The following is a 10,074-nucleotide window of genomic DNA, read 5'->3' as shown; positions in this document are numbered from 1 at the left end:
TATATCATTCTGTTCATATGAATATATGAATCAAATTACACTAAATCTACAAATACTTCCATCACTGATGGGCTGATGGTTTCGTCATGACACCAGGGTAGTCTGGATTGAAGATATATAATTAGTGCTTCTAAAAGGCGAGTTTCATTTTATAAGATATTTGTAGTTTTATCTCTATGTGTGTATGGTTTTTCGTTAATTTTATTGTCTATATTGTGGGTTTTGTTTACGTCCAGGTCGAATTATGTAAGTCCTGTGCTCGACACGCAATATATATCGGGGGTGCTGGCTGCGAGGTTCGATAGACACAAGGCCCCTGCCAACATTGACAATAAATTGACTTTGATTACGCCGTTGAAAATCATTGAGACCTAGCAATTTTACTAGTTGTGTATTCGGTATTTCTTTAAGCTGAATTAAGAGGACACATTATTATTAGTTTTTAATATTTAATAAAATGGTGATGAGTATTCAATTAAGTATTTAAAATATTGAAAAGACTAATAAAGAACGTGATTATGGTAAAATCACGAATGGCAAAAACCGCCACAAATGAAAAAAATATCAATACATAATTGGATTGAATAAATAAAACAAATTAATTAATTAATTAATAAAATGAAATAAAAATAATGAAATGAACATAATAAGTTAAATAAAAAAACCTAAATAAATACAGGAGGGTATAGGTGGTAAATTTGTTTAACATTTGTAGGTGATGTAGAAGGGTGTAGGTGGTAAAGGAAGTATCGGTGATGTAGGAGGGTATTGGAAGTAAATGTGATGTACATATGCAGGAGAGTATAGGTAGTATAGGTGGTATAGGAAGTATAGGTGATGTAGGGGGATATAGGTGGTATAGGAAGCACAGCCAAATACACCTCTCTTGTTTGATATATTTTTTAAGAGTAAATTGGTAATTGCATCCATTTGGTGTGGTTCAGCTAACAAATGTCTTCTTTTATAACAAAATTTAAATACAGAACATTTATATTGCATGGACTGAAAACGTGACTGCATCGTCATAGTTAGATTCACCTGATATGTTTTAAAGCTCTTTAAGCATCGAGGCATATAGATGTCATTCAGAGTTCTTACAAACTACAGCCATAACAACCACATTAAGAAGAAAATAGTTGACAATTATCATATAAGATCTTAGTCTCGTCACTTAAAGTTAAACCAGCTATTGATGGGACAAGAGTGTATTTTTATGTGTAGGATAAATTTGAGAACATGAAAGTCATAGGAAGTTTCACCAGATATGTTTTAAAACTCTTTAAACATCGAAGCATATAGATGTCATTCAGAATTCTTGCAAACTACAGCCATAACAACCACATTAAGAAGAAAATAGTTGACAATTACCATATATATCTTATTTTCGTTCTATTGATGCAAGAGTGTATTTGTATGCATGATAAATTTGAGAACACGAAAGACTGTTTACTTTCAAAACCTCCATATAGATTTAAGTGTATGTGATATATACGTCTCTGGTTTGAATGATTACACAAATAGATATACTAATATGACAAAATATTTGAATGTGTATGATGAACAAGAGTTGCATACAGTACGCGTCAGGTGATTTGGTACTCAAGTTTCAAGTTTTATTCGAACTTTAGGCCACTGGCCCATCATTATACAATACATATTATACACAAGTCATGGACAATGCAAAGAGAATCATATTCCATTATAATACCCTTAAAGGGGCATCACGCTGAAGTAACTATTTTTTGTGTCTTTTTTCCAAATACTACATAAACATATCAAGTGAGACTCCTTATGGAAAATAACGATCGGATTTGGCTGAAATAGATTCATAAAAATGATTAAATCTAAGATAATCATCGGTATTTCTACCTGTCTGACCAACGTTTTGTTCAGGGATTTCCCTCTACTAGCGCATGCGCATTGCACACCATTTCTTTGTAAACAAAATGACTGGCCGTGTGAAGTAAGCCAAAGAAAAGTGTTGTACCGTGTCAGCTACGAAGCGAAAAGTTGACAAATGGTCAAAAGATAGCGCAAGGAGTACGTTACGGAATCATTATTACAGGTTGGAAGTATTCAAAGGAGAAAATAACTGCCTTAGGAGTTAGTACGGTGCATGTATTCTTCCGGATAACCGGTTAAGCTGAAATGGAATCGACAGAAATGCTAGCGCTGTTTATGTTATGAATAAATATTTAAAACTATTAAGCTCGCTAGTATCTTTGTCTGAGTTTGAACACAGATAAACTTCAGTTTAATATGTCAATGGGCATGTATCGGAGAGAGTTTATTTTGTGTTCTATAATTATACAGTGGTTTATGCGAAAGGAAGGAATAAGTGACTGGTTAATTTGATTTTGTCATGAGGCCCTCCAAGGGTCAACTGCTGTGATAGCCACGGCGTATACTGTCTCTGTAGGTACTCGTGATCGGGGTCAAATGAGATACGTGCGCTTTTAGATTTACATAATTTTTAATATTACCGGGTTCAGTAAAATGGTATGATTTAATTATATTGCTGAATTAAACGATTTTTTGTTTGTTTTTACATACAAGATTTAAATAAGTACTAATATGAATACCCGGCTTCCTTTGGCGCGACGACGCAATATATATAAAAAATCTCTTGTCGTCAGAAAGCTACATAATCGCAGCTAGATTAAAAATTGTCAAAATGACGGGCCAGGATGAATCACTGAGGAAGGAGAACCTCCTTCTAGTAAATAGGATCGCGTAACACTTGTTTTAAAATCGTAATATTTCAACAGTTCATGCTTTACATGTTGACATAGAATGTATGATCATGTAACAACCTTTTCTCTATAAAGAATTAATTTTCGGCTTCAGATAGAATCGGAATACGTATTGAAAACAGGGGAAGAAACATTTGTTTACGTTGTAAAAATGACGCGTGCTGCCGATAACTACGGCTTCTGTTTCGGACAAAAATGAAATGATTAAAGAAAAGTTCGCTCAACCACGGAATTAGATTATCTAAGTCCGTGGCTCAATATAAAAAAGGGTCCATTGACAAAAATGCTTTAATCTATAAAAAGTATTGAAAAAGTGTAATTATCAAGTATCTCGACACGTCCCATATCTGACACATATTCTACATGTACACCAAATCCCCTATTCTATCCATTTTTCTAGCTATTGGTTACTGAAAAGGGCTTCAATAACATTTTGGTTTATTTCTCAATTTTGCAACTTTTTTAATGGTCAAACTTTTCCACCAATGCGTTTTTTTCAATAATATCTTTTTTTTTCATGAATTATTCATAGCTTTCTCGTTAAAGATGTATCAATTTTCATTTCATTACACACACAAAAAAGGAATTTATACAAGTATTTCCGAGATTTATCCAGATGAATTTCCGCTAAACATGGTCACCATGGTACATTGTAACTTGACGACGAGGTCAAGGTGACTTCCTATGTAATTAGGGTTTCTCTGATTGACTTTTAATGATTTATTGTTATCACTGCATAGGGGGAAAATATATGTACCTATCCACATCGTTTTTCTTGCTATAGGGTACTAAAACGTTCAAGAGTACAGTTGAAAATATAGCCGTTTTCATTTTCAAAGCGATGAGATAAGGAACAATCGTTAATCTAACCAGGAGTAACGTGTAACCGGATGTCGTGAAATCTGCATCTAAGTTTGTATTGTCACTGTTTTAATGCATTGTACAACTACATAGATCCTTGTAATGTATGTAGGTACTATTACGTAATAAAGAAGGACACATATGATATAGTTTCTTTTGGTTTAGTTTCATGTTGTTAAACGTCCTACTAACAGCTAAGGTCTTATAAGGATGTGCCTGCATGTGTGCTGTGTAAGCTTGCATTTTGTATGTGTGCCAGAGACGGGGTAAATTTGGTATTTGCCTCCTTATGATAGCGCGGATCTGATGCCGACTTTATAGTGCTATCTCACTGAAATACCATACCGGCACAGCTTTCCGCCGGTCACATTATACTGACAACGGATGAACCAGTTGTTGGCATAGCCCTTCTGCATTGCTGTGTACTACTCACTCAATTTTGTAAAATGTGTTGTAATGTTTATGCTGATTAGCCGAAAGGCTAAAGGCCAATACACTTATCAAACTTATCAACCCTTAATGCTGAACGTAAAGCAGGGAATAGCAACTATCATTTTGAGGACTTTGGTATGTCCCGGCTTGAGGACAGAGCCCACGGCCTTCCTCACCTGGGCGTAGTTAGAAGTAGAAAGAAATATAAAGATCCCAAATATTGCAATGGTTGCAGCAGATTTATTTTGGTCACTTTGGTGTCCCCAAATAGAGAACACCAAAACCAATCCCCAATTATACAGGGCGTTCCTATAAGTCGCCACTAAGATACATGCTGTGGGTAACAGCAGGGGTATTCTTTTAACTATTCAAACATATTGTATTGACACTGAATAGCCAAAGGGAGTGGGCACAAGTTCTTAACACTTACTTGGCCCTCTCCTATTAATGCATATATTTTCTTTGAAGAACTATCGTTCAAATAATCATGTAATCAGACACGGTACATTTGGAGTTGTTACTTTTTTGCAATGTATTGAAATTCACACCCAACTTATTTGATATTTTCCTATACACGTTTTAGTTGTTTACAACATATAATATAAAGACAAACATAATGGACAGACGTGCTTTGACTAGTAACCACCAGGAGGACTGGGCGGTACTTAGATATAGCGTATTGATATGATAACGAAGTTGTATATTCCAAATTATTCATGAGAAAATGCATCTAGCAAAGAACATTCCTGTAATAAAAAATACTGGCATAAAAGAAATAATTACCTGCTCGAAAACTAGCTAGTACAGTGCTGTTTGTTTATGCTAGTGAAATGTATGTCCGGTCCTAGTAACTGTCGTCATTGAACATGCAGTAATCAATGGATTTGGTCATTAGTCATTAATAGCTGCATCAACAAAGGTACGTCTTCTTTATCAACGATTTTCTAATTCAGAGAATTACATATACTTGTTTGTAGATTATTTTAAACGTTTCTTTGAGATCGCCGTCCGACTTTTTTTGTACTAATGGAACAAGGGAAAGAACATATCAAATCCCTAGACCTTTATTAAGAATATGTTGCTACACTTACATATTCAGGAGATAATGTAACTTTGGTGGGCTCAACATTTGGCCCCCACTTCGTTTTCCTTTTATATTTTTGCCATATGTAGATACAGAAAAATTAAAAATGACTGCAAAAATGATAGTTCATTATTAATTCTGATAACCGTAGTGGACCTCCTTGCATAACACCAGGTTGAGTGACGGGGGTATCCTAACAAAATGTCAGGTCTGTTTTCGTTTACCGCGATCCAAACAGTTGAACCGGTTGGACCAGAGTTGTTCGTTTCTGAAATAAGGTCGGACCCAGTTATCTGATCAGGAGAGCCTTGACCAAGCCTTGCAAGATCTGCATAAACATTTGCATGTCCGCTAGGATTAAACCCGAAATGTTACATTTAAAACGGACGTACCGGTTGTTCCACATTAACGAACAGGCCCAAGGTTAATGTCACAGGCGAATGTTATTTTGAAAATTAATGTACAGTGTATAAAATTAATGTTATTTTGATACTAAATATGTCATATTGGTATACATGAAGTAAGCGTAGTGATACAATGGGAGTCTGTATTTTATACTTATTGAAAACCTTCCATATATATATATATTCTGTTTACAGAAGAAATTTTATGTTATATCAAAACCGATAACGTACTTGTATAGCACGCCAAACATGATCAATGCCCAATTTCACGTAATCGTGGATATTTGATTATCAATGTTTATTATGGTTAATACCGATACATTTCTTGTTTTTGTATCAAACCTATATATTTTATTATATTTCGCATGTTTATAAGTGAAGTGCAGCAGTAATATCAAACTCATAAATATGTATTCTGCCAAAGTAATCTTTCCTATGAGATTCTGTTATAGACAAAGATATGCAATAATAATAATAAAAAAATCTTAATAGTAAAACTATTATACACTTTATTATTATTTTATTTTGCTTATTGCCTATTCTTTAAAAAAATATGAAGGGAAGGAATATGACATTTTATCACATAATGTACTCTGTTATCCAGTAAACATACCCATGTTACATTTGTTTGCGTATTAACCCATGTAATATGACCTATCAGCCCTGTGATTGGTTGCAAGTTTTAATTGTTTCAATTGTGACCTCATGTCTAGGACAAGTACATGACGTCACAGACTTACGCACTGGAGTCAAAATGGCGGCTTTTTACATTTAAGGTTGCATGAGAATTGCCGTTTTACACGAATAGATGCAACAAATCGTGTTTATGTGATAAAAAGGATCTCACACTCGTTTTCACTTCATATGAAATTTATGAAACTCGTCACTTATTTTTCATTTTAGCTCGTCAGAGACTCGTTTCATAAATCTCATATGAAATGGAAACTCGTGTAAGATCAAGCCAAGAGAGTAAGGAAGATATCCCTGTCCGAATACCCATACACAACTTTTATTTAGCATATTTGATTTTTGTGAACGAAAGTCAAGGTCACCAACGTTTACAAAACTTCTATCCATTCACATGAACAACCTACTTGTCAAATATCAACACCCAATGACCTTTGGTTATAAAGAAGCACAAGTTAAAGGAAAAGTGGAAAGAAAGCTATGTTTTTCCTTTTTAAATCAAAAGTGTTATTTGACAAAGAATGAGTGTCTATATTCGGATTTTCACCTCCTTAATCTGTTCAAAGATGTGCTATTGTATTACACGAGGAAAAAAGGTAAGAGTTTGACCGAAAGTGGGTTTTTGAGGGTTACAAAAGGGGTAGCGTAAATCACAAATATAATTTGCTGTTTTCAAAAAAGCGTATAAACCAAAATAATACCATTTCTGGTTTTGGAAACATGTGTAAATTGAGGAGATGCACTTAAGTCCTTGTACTCCAAAACACAAGAAAAAGTGTTTTTGAAGTAAAAAAGCATTGTGGGATTAATATGAAACTTTCACAAATAAATATCATCATCTAACTAATATCTATGCCAAGTTGCATGCTTACCCCAAAATGCCTTTTATGTATAATCGGCCATTACTATTGGAAATAGGCAGAACAATTGATAAAACAATGAAATGGGTTAACTGTAACGATTAAAACATACGGTGGTCGGGAAGTGCAGTGGATACCGCACTTGTCCTTCACCAGAGCGGCCGGGGTTCGATTCCCCGATCGGACGTGAAAAGGTATGGGGTCAGCTATGGGTTTCCTCCTACACTTAGACTATATTAATACGGGCCAACAAGAGTGATTAATAGAAGTTAACATAACTTGTTTCATAATTGTTGTAAAATAAATAAAGTTTATATTTATATTATATTAAAATCAGGACCTGGAACCCACTTCAGCCACAGTTATTGAGCAAATATTATATGATATATATATAAAATATACAATATTAACAATTCATATCTTATACTTATAGCATATAAAGGGTGTCCTGCATCTTATAATTCACTTAAGATTGAGAGATATTTGAAATAGTCGAGTTTGAGATGTGCCCAGAAGCCATAACTCGGTACAAAACAAAAGGAAAGTGCGTAGTGAGTGTGCATTTTATGTAAGTGTACTCAAATGAGTAAACTTGTAAATTTCAACTCAAATTATAAATAAGAAAGACAATTATTGAGAAAACCAAACACTTTTCATTTAGAAATTACCTAAAACAACCCCCTGACTTAATCCTCCATTTTATATAAACAATCTTTAAGTGACGATTGGATTTCTGTCATTTTTCATTCTTTTATATATGCCTGTTTAATTTACACGTTTCCAAAAACCGGAATGGTATTAGTTTGGTTTTTAAGCTCATTGTTTAACATCACAAAGTACCAAAATAGAGAATTTTACAAGGTGGATCTTTGTCCGCAACATGTACCTTATTGTCATACATGAATTATTGAATGAAATAGAAACATGTGGAAAAGTCTACAAAAATGGTTGATAAATTGCGAAAGCTACAGTAAGAAGACGAGATTCACTTTCTCGTCTACAAAAAGTAAAAATTGTATTATTTTCAGACAAGCGTACATTACATAATATACAAAATGTCTACCTATACAAACGCGTACTGACAGTTGTTGAAGAAATTTAACATGTTGGAATATTGTTAAATGGCATTATGTCAAATCTGAAGATAATTTGCTGTGAAAATTGTGTATTCAATACAATACAAATATGAATAATGCTGATTATTCCGATCAGGTATAGTCTTACTGTTTTTCACATGCATGAAATAATGCTGAATCTTTCCATGTGTAATATACCTGTGTGAAATAATGCTAAGTATGTCCTTGTATAATCCTACTGTTTCACATGTATGAAATAATGATGTGTAATCTTACTGTTTCACATGTAAGAAAATAATGCCGAATCTGTTCATGTATAATCTTACTGTTTCACATGTAAGAAAATAATGCCGAATCTGTTCATGTATAATCTTACTGTTTCACATGTAAGAAATGTTGCTGAATATGTCCTTGTGTTGGTTATAATGATACTTTGTAACAATACATCTGATATATATGTACATCAATAATACTGAATCTGACCATGAAATAATGCTGAATCTGTCCATGTGTAATCTACTCTCTCTGTCATGTTTTATTTGATTGATGGTATTTTGTTTGACCTCTTTGTACACACTTTGTGTGTCAGAGCGTAATAAACAAATCTTGAAACAATCTTGAATCTTGAAGAAATTCAATTGAAAGAATTCTTGTACTATGTCACTGAGGTCCGGTGCTCACCGTGCACATCCTCTATACCCAGGGGTTACGCTCACTTTCGCTCTCTGCACCCCTGGGATATGTCATAGCAAAATTGAAAGCTCCGCGTGTACTTCCTTGTTGATGGGACAAGCACACTAGTTCGATCCTTTGAGGTACATCAAAAGAATATCGCGGTCGCGTAACGGTAAAAAAAATGACAAGCTTTGAAGTCGAGTGTCGCTCCTTTGTAATCTTCAAAGGACATGTATCAGCGTAGCGATTGGTCAGGTTTTTTTACCCGAGACCAATTAAACAGCTATCTTCGTGCCTTCAATTTTGTTATGACATATTCCAGGGGTGCAGAGAGCGAAAGTGAGCGAAACCCCTGGATATCGAGGGTGATCCGTGCGCGCTCAATCCTCTCACTGTTGCTAAGGTGATCAATATTAGAGCGTACCCGTCTGTCTTATATGGATGTGAACTTTAAATGCGTTCTCAAACGGAAGTATTAATGTTGGAAAGAGCACAGAACTATATTTGTAAAATGTGTACAAGGGTTTGAAAAAAGAACCAGTACCGTCGCTAATGTTAAATCTCCATAGACGTTGACCCTACCTGTAGATTCATATTCAGATCAGTTTAATCCTTGTGTAGGACACATCGGAGAGTAGAGTTAAATGACATACAAATAGTACAGTATGTTACTTTACAATGATAGTCGAATGGCAGAAGTGATAACAATACATTTTATTACAATTAAATATACATTTATCGTGCAGTATAGAATAATATGGTGTGATCACGGAATCTAATTCCGTGGTGTGATTCATAGTTTCCATTAGCTGCGATAACGTAGCTCTGGACGACGGACGGACGGTTTCTGATAGATGGTCGTTGCCTGCCGGTTTGTTCTAAGTTATCCAAGAATTACGCAGTGCTTTTGATGCATCTTCAACATGTTATTTGTACAAGCTTCTTGTGATACCTTTTGCGTCCAGTTCTATCTGACTAAGCCCATTAACATAAGGATAAAAAGGTTATTGAGTCAATTTCGCATGCAAGCACACAGTCTTAACATAGAATCTGGGCGCTATAATAACATTCCAAGAGGTCAGAGAATTTGTACAGTCTGCGATAAAAATGATATCGAAGATGAAGTACATTTTGTACTACTTTGTCCTGCATATTCTGATTTAAGAAAAACATACATCAAACAGTATTATTATCGACATCCAAGTGTCTATAAACTAATAAAATTATTTACCTGTAAAAGTG

This window comes from Mizuhopecten yessoensis, unplaced genomic scaffold (genome assembly GCF_002113885.1).
Source record: "Mizuhopecten yessoensis strain PY_sf001 unplaced genomic scaffold, ASM211388v2 scaffold10979, whole genome shotgun sequence".
NCBI lineage: Eukaryota > Metazoa > Mollusca > Bivalvia > Pectinida > Pectinidae > Mizuhopecten > Mizuhopecten yessoensis.
Note: the sequence above shows the minus strand (reverse complement) of the source record.